The sequence below is a fragment of the Elaeis guineensis genome, chromosome 3, assembly GCF_000442705.2.
Source record: "Elaeis guineensis isolate ETL-2024a chromosome 3, EG11, whole genome shotgun sequence".
In the NCBI taxonomy this organism is placed as follows: domain Eukaryota; kingdom Viridiplantae; phylum Streptophyta; class Magnoliopsida; order Arecales; family Arecaceae; genus Elaeis; species Elaeis guineensis.
The window spans coordinates 94,824,506-94,832,824 of NC_025995.2; the positions used below are offsets into that span (position 1 = coordinate 94,824,506).

At 35.5% G+C, this 8,319-nt stretch overlaps 1 long non-coding RNA gene across 1 annotated transcript; it reads right to left on the reverse strand.

Moving 5' to 3' along the window:
• Window positions 1-5,111: 5,111 nt before the first annotated feature.
• Window positions 5,112-6,981, reverse strand: LOC140856524 (uncharacterized). The gene is made up of 4 exons (XR_012139780.1): window positions 6,742-6,981; window positions 6,241-6,498; window positions 6,083-6,127; window positions 5,112-5,126 (listed from the first exon to the last, which is right to left on the reverse strand). It is a non-coding gene; the product is annotated as an uncharacterized lncRNA (long non-coding RNA).
• Between the last annotated feature and the right edge of the window lie 1,338 nt (window positions 6,982-8,319).

Here is an 8,319-nt window from a genome sequence, read left to right on the forward strand (position 1 = left end):
CAATCAAAACATACAAAACTTTAAGTTTTATAGTTTCATCCAACAAAGACCAACATGGCCAAAAGACCTCCATAGCAACAAAATTAGAACTAAAGTTTTATTGAGCCAGGTTTGGGCTTGCATAGATATATACATAACCTAATAATATTACACAATATAAACACATACATGTATTCTTGCATATATAAATGCATAATATGCGTGCATGTTTATCGAGTAGTTTCTAATCTCAAAAGAAAAAAAATAAAATAGATGGTACTCTTTTTACAATATTGATTATGATACTCTATTTATAATATATTTATTATGATTTAATATATTGTACTAAACTTGATCGTTGTAAAATTTTTATTTTTTTCATGTCATAAGTGCTTAGATATTAGTACTAATAGAATTAGAAGTACAAATAAATTAGATAACTTGTAAATGGCTCGTGCTCGGCTTGACTCAATTATTATCAAATTTGAGTCACTCAAATAGTTTTTCAAATCGAGCTTAAATTATAAAATATTCAACTTGTAAATTAACAAACCGAATTGAATATATATTTTTAATAATATTATATCTTATTTATAAATATGTTATTATATTTTCTATTTTAGATTATAATACTATGTTATATTTTGATTTAACTATATTTTTTTATTATAATTAAGAATGAAATTCAACCCTTAATTTGAACTAGGGTATGTTTTAATTGATATGCGAATCAAGTTAATCTCGATTTTTTTTTTTTTAATCAAGTTAAGTTTCAAGTTCAAATCTCTAGCTACTCAACTTGATCCCATCTTTATGTCAGACCAACGCCTTCTTTAGATCTATTTTTTTAATATTTTTTCATATTATTTATTTTTCATGTTTCTACATTGATGAGATAGCGTTTGAGTGCACTAAAAAATCTCAAAATATTTAATATTTGGTATGGATACAAAATTTTAATTGATTTCATGTTAATGTTCAGATCTAAAAAATAAATTTTGAATTTGGATATCCATATGGCTGAACCTGACCTGAATCCACATACACATTCAGAAGCAGCAGCAAGTCAAGTCCGGGCTAAATTTTGTTATGTATACATACAAATTTAAAATATAATACACAACACATTTAAGTTCAAATCTAATAATTTACAATTTTAGAATTCATATCACCCCTTACGCCATTCGTAACTTCGTATTACGTAATGTAAGGATGCAACCATCGTCACCAACAGAGATTTTGGAGAAGCTACTTGTGCTGGGGTCGACAAGAAGCATAAGGATAAAAAAATAACTTAATATTATGCTAAAAAATAAATTAATATTATAGGCCCCATTTATTGTGGCATGGTTGGAAGTCGCCACACCATCTCTTTCTAGCTACACTGATCCAAAAAAACTCCAAAATGAATGAATAGAATATCATCGATTACACAACTAATAATTCATAATTATTATATTAAACAAAAAAATAAAATGTTGAAGTGGTTATTATTCACAATTCAGGAAATCTATATTTGATACTTAGTCATCTTCGTCCTTCTGGGCAATGAAATTTTAATTAAGTTTACAAAATATATATTTTTATTTATTTCTTCTTTGTCTTCCAACCAATCACCCCTAGTTTCCAGTTTTGCACCACAAAAGCCACTGTCAGTCATGTTGGGAGTAGAGATGGATACCATGCCAACTTTTCCACCTGTGCAAGAGAATCCAAACTCGCTCTCTTCACCCCAACAGTGATTTTGAAAATAATAACAATTATCAAATATTTTACTATCCCAAGAAGCTCATTAACTTCAAAGGCTCACAAGGACTAGAGTTACCTAATTTGTCTATTTTTTTTCCCAGAGGTGACCAAAAGCAATACTCAAAACCTTTTCAAATAGAACACATTTAATAATTAGTTTTGCATGGCATTTTAGCCCGGATCTTCTTAAATACCTCCAGCCGCATGTTATTCTAGATTTTTTTCCCTAACGATCCTCCAAATGATTCCCAGAGAACAAATCGATCAATTACTCAATTATTCCCAAATTACTAACAAATTTCATGATCTTACCCTGAATTACTCATGAATTGAATGATTAAACTTCCTACAGCAAACAACAATACATCTTGCTAGTAACATCACTTTTACTATGTTTGTTATTAAACTTTTTACATATATACCCTTCCAAATATTTAAATTTATATGAATAGCTTTATAAAATTACTATTTACATATATATCCTTATAAATTTTTCTTTTTGCTCATCTATCCATAAAAATATTTTAATCATTTTAATTTTAAACTATTAATTTTTAACGATGTTAAATGATATGAGCACACATACAAAAAAAGATATTTTATAAAGATATACATACATATATCAATTTTGAAACGATATTTATGTAAATTTGAATGTTTGAAAACCTTTGCAATATTTTTACACATGAATATAAAAATATATAGCCTTAATCTTCTTTCTTTTTTGATAAATGTAGTTATAATTATCTAGATCCTTGAATTTGTGATAGATTTATAATACTAAATATCCATCTAAATTGTTTCAAAACCCGCACTAGCACTCAAAGACAAGCATAATTGAGCAAGCATGCTATCGCAGAAATCAATTCCTGATCCAGATTGCAAGGAAAAGTACACCTACACTTCTAACAACATAACAAAAGAGCTAGAGATCCGAAGAAAAAATCAAGGTGGTCCACATCGGATGATAGTCAAGTGACCAGAAACTTATAATCCAGTCCGGTGACAAGAAGACAACCATGTTGACTGTATCTAACAAATATAACATTATCTAAGTCATGTATATTGACACAGTAAAACAAATGAAATTTAGCACTGATTGTTCCAGAGATTAAGGTACCTAATCAATGTGTTAACAATCCGAAAAACATGCACTTGCAAAGCTACGAAATTCTTACAGAAGGTATCCAAGCAACAAGTGAGACATTTTGGTTTCAATAAGAGAATTTTTATACAGCTTATCAGCATAAATAACCAAGTACAACAACTTAAAAACTGAATTCATGTATACCGTGAATCTTACCATTCAGATATAAACCGGTTAAAAGGATAGAACCACTAAGCTTAAACTAGTTTTCGAGCATTGACATTAGATGTCATCATGTAGTGGCTCAAAATCACAAGGCAGAAATTTCCAGGTGAAACAATCAGTTCTGGCAGCAAACAGCAGAATGACTCAAGCTAAAGAAATGGCCAAGCAATCATACAACCTGATAATTTATCTGATGATTTGACCTGCAGTCCATTTTGGGGAGATACTGGCGTGCCACACATTTATCCAAAAACCTATACCTTTTAGAAGCGCACACTCAAGCCTATGTGCAGAAAACCAGGATTTGCTCTCAAATGAAAAGGCTTCAAAGTCATGACTGGAGTGTAGGCAGCAAACCTTCACAGACTACCATTCAGACTTGGATAAAGACAAACAATGGGACTCGATGGCTAAAGGAAAATTAAATTGGGTATGTAGATGGGAAAAAAAAAATCAGCTATCATAGATTGCTACTATGCATTAAAAATGGCATGTTGATGATCTTAATGATCTAAAAACAATAAGATGATAAAACTGATCTTCAACAAAAGAGCAGTTGATCCTCAGTGAAAGAAAAGGCAAAGAAATTCCATAAGTTGACACTACATACAGGAAATACATGAGCAACACTAGGACTCATGCAGGTTATGGCATGCAATAGTTCATGTAAATGCACTTCAAACATTTCTTAGACTGAAATACAGTGACAAAATGCAATGAACTCAAAAGGAATTAGCAAATAAGTAACACAAAACAAAAGGATGCCGCCCTTCCACCATAAGTTAAGGCAACTGAAAATAAGCATCAGATCAGAATGATCAAGGACTCAAGTGCCCCAAGCATAAAACTAGCATCAATCATCTATAAAGAAAAGGGATGTACTGCGAGCATTCAAGCAGACTAGGTACGTCTGCTCAAGGACTCAAATGACACATAATGTTTTAGTTTCTATATCTAACTTCAAGTATATGAACAGGCACCGGTTTTAGGATCCATTGCTCAAACTTTTTCTTATTATAATCTGTTCGGTACCTCTTAGTATTGACTTGAAGAGTTAGAGCATCAGCGAATTAGGATACTATACCAATCTAAGTAATTCTAAAATTTCTTTGGTAAGCACCACATTCCATATTTATGCAGTACGCACTAGGTGCAAATTTCAAATAAGAGAAGAATATTATGTGCGTTTTGCCATGAAAAAAACTGAGCAAGAGCAAATACTGGAAGACAATAAAGAGAGAAGAACAGCTATGATATGAATGGACAAATATACACAGACAAAACCATGGTGGTCTGATAATGTGACCACCCCACCTTTGGAACATGCTGGTACTCAGCTTAAAAAAAACTTTAAAATACATTTGATTTATTAGCATCTTATTTCAACAAACTTTCAGAATTAAAAAGAGAATTTAAAGCAAGCCTTGAACCAGTCCTTAATTGCAATAACTAAGTCTACACTATTGACTTAGTTAACTAGACAGTAAAAGAGTCACTACTTGCAATTGAAAAAGCAGGAAATTTTGATTGTAAAAGCTTATTATATGAAAGTCTAACATTATTCAGTGGTATATTATTGGTGCTCAGTTACTGACATTTGAATTAAATATAATTGAATTAAATTTCTATTGATTTTCTTTAGCTATAACAATTTGTCCAGTTTTAACATATTGAGTCCATATGAATATAATGGACAATGTCAAGAAAAAGTATACCTAATTTCACCATCCTGGGTTCCAAGGCAGATCCATTTATGCACTGAATTGCAACTTTGCAAGTGTCAAGTTTAAAAGCTTAAGTTGGGACCACATGTTATGATGCTAGGACTTGAAAATTCTGATCTGCCAAAATATGTCCAACACCATACCCTCTTTCAGTCAGCTGATAGCACATGCACCATAGCGGCATTGACACGCATCAAAGAGAAACATGTTAGGCTCCTACCAGCTGGCAAACAGAGTCATGATTTTAGACTTTAGACGACCCCAGGACTGTGTAATGGGGGCATGTCATATTTAAGTGTTTATGGACTATTGAGTGGAATGCTTACCAGCTCTCTAACACATTCTTCCCAGCACCTGCAAAACTGAAAGCATGGCAAATTCAACTCCAGAATTGAAATTTTATAAGATGTATCACTACAAAGCTTAGCAAACTTAACAATATCACATCTCAATAAATCCAGTAAACTGGTGCAACTGACAAATGAGCTGCAGATTGCCCATGAACTGAAATGATTATTATCCCCTACCTTCAATATGACTTGTTTTGCATACACTAATTTCATGAACCATATTCCACCGAAAGAGTTCATACTCAACCTGAACACACACAAAACGAGCCAACAAAGTTACTTCTACACTGATTTTCAGCACTAGAATTTAAAATGCCCATTAGTCAGTTCCGTCCCTTGCTAGGAGAAATTTTGAAGCCTTGCCTGGTTTCATGAGCAGTTCCAATTTGACAGAGGTGCGCACAAAGAGGGGAAGGAGAGAAAATTGCTAACAGGCTTGTACATGTGGATGCATGCAGACCCAGCATACAAGAGTGTTTGACAGGGAAAAGACTCAAACAAAAAAAAAAAAGGAAAAAAAAGAAAGGAAATAATTCAGGCTGGCAAATAACAAAAGGCTGCAGTCACAACTGACACACAAACAAGGCATAAAACATCATCTTAACACCAACAATCAAATAAAATGTTCGAAATGCAACTCTTCAGAAAAAAGGGTGACTAACGTTTGCCTAAAGTTTTTAAGGATGAGTTCCACTTCTCAAGGCAAACTACCAAGCACTGACCATTTGCGGGGAAAGACATCGAAGGCTCAAGCATATCCAGTCTTAAAATTCTAGATTTTATACAATTGCTTCCAGATATAAGGTTGGGCTTCAAACATAGGCCCGTCGTAATGCAGACATAATTTGGCGCAGTGCTAAAGGCATTAAGGAAATTAGATGGTAAATAGCACCCTGTATTGGTCCTAAGTAAAGCTTCCATGGTGGGCCATACCCAGCACTGCTGTCAAGAGGATAAGAGGTCCTTACCCAGCACTGCCAGAACGAGCTAGCAACACCAAGATCTCCACTAATCTGGAGAAAATCAACACAAACAAATGCGTAATGTTACTAGTAAACCTTTAGCAGCACACCAACATAGCAAATACATACCTTATATAACACAACTAACAGATAATGACTATTACCTGAACCATCTCATCATCTTCAGAAGCAACTTTGGGAAGGTTTTCCTTTGAAAGTATCCGAATATTTGCCCGTGTGCTTCTTCTCATCTCAGAGATGATAGTCCCACCCTTGCCAATTAGACAACCAATGCGGGAAGTTGGAACAAGTAAACGAGTGGTGTATGAATGTTCACCAGATTCTCTCTCAGTTTTCTCACTGCATCTGGGCTGCAAGCGTATTGCTGCATCAATTGTTGGAGAGATTGGATCCTCAAAGAACTGAAACAATAAACAATATTTAAATGAGTGGAGCTTCCAAAGAAGTGCACATGCATGCCTGCATGCCCCCGCCCACAAACCGAAGCATGCATGTCCATGCAGTCACTAACTGTTGTGCACGCAACATGTGCATAGCACTACATATGCATCAAAAAGAAAAGAAAAGAAAAGAAAAGGAAAGGAAAGGAAAAGAAAAGGGGGTGAAAACTCAATATCCAACTAAGATAAAAAAATCATGCCCACCTCTTTAGCTGAAATTGTAATTATGCAGTCATCTTCTTCGGCAGAACTATTTACTTTGATAAATGCTCCAGATTCCTGCCTGATCTGTTTAATAATAACACCACCCTTGCCGATTACTCCTCCTATGTTGGCAGAAGGACAAATGAGGCGTAGGCTGAACTCCTTTGCTGAATTTTCATCTCTTGGAGGGTAAAAGGCTGGCCAATCTCCTACAGTCTCACCTTTATAACCACCTTAAGGACCCATCAGTGGACACTGGAGCACCAGCACTTGAAACCCCAAATTGAATAAGTCATTTAATAAAGGATGATCATGGTACTCCATCTGTAAATGTGATTACGGACTTCCAAATGCTACTACAGCCACTAATCTGCAGCATTGCTGCTCTTTCCGATGTTAGACTAATAATCTGGATGAAGCTTAGACTTGTGCAAAAGATACCATAAAGGAATTTAGCGGCAGTACAGAATCAGATGGTCAAAAAATATGCTCATATACTGCATGCCAACATCTTTTAAGAAGTGCTAAATCTTTGTTTGTTAAACACTAAATTCATAATTCACTCCCAATCCAATCATAACCAATAAAACGTGTTAGCAAATTAATAATACTCTCCGTATCTAATTAATACAAAAGGGAAAATTCAACAGAAAACATCGGCATAGGCTGAACTAACTCACTCAATCAACAAACTTTTCGAAATAAAAGCCATCTCTGATAATGTTATTGCAAAGGGATTTAATCACGGTAGTAGAGGCCGAATTTACCCTAAGAAGAAGTCAAGATCAATACAGTATTTTCCGTTCTTCACCAATCAAAACCCCTTAAAAATCATACTTTTAACCACCTATAATGAGATCTATAATCCACTACCCTAAAATCAATACCTTTACGGGAAGAAACCCTAGATCTGAAACAAGAAACGCAAAAATCACGCCAAAAACGCACAAACCCATCCACAAGTACCGGACACATTAGAAAAGAACCAAAGAAACATACATGCAAGAAGAAATACTTGTGTAAATAGCGAAGAATCTGAATACCCAGTGGAAACTTATACCAATCACCACGTTTTATCAAATGGGAGATGGAGAGTGTTAGAAAATATGCCTCGAGATTCAGTCCATATTGAGCCTGCAGCGAGGTCCAGGATGATGAACGAAGTCCAACGAGCTCAAGAACAGTCCAATCGGAGTCTAAATGGAGAAGATACGTGCAAAAGAAAGACGGCACAATGCACGAGGCGGCGGGCCGATGGGGATCGACGGAGCGCCGCCAGACCCAACGGAGACGTGCGTGCACGGGTCGGCCCAGTGCATGCGGGCACCCAGGCCAGCGTCCCCACGCGGTCCATCATGGACCGCGGGGCGCCGGCGGTCCATGGGACCGGCATGGATCGAACATGCGGTTCACGCGCAGTTCAGACTGTTTTTTGCACGATCGGAGCGCTCAAATCGCAGCCGATCACGATCGGATGGCTGAGGACGATTCCAAGTTTGATCAGTAATGATCAGAGACTATTTTGCGCGATCGGATGGCTCTGGTGTGAGCTGGTCATGATCGGACGGCCACGGATGA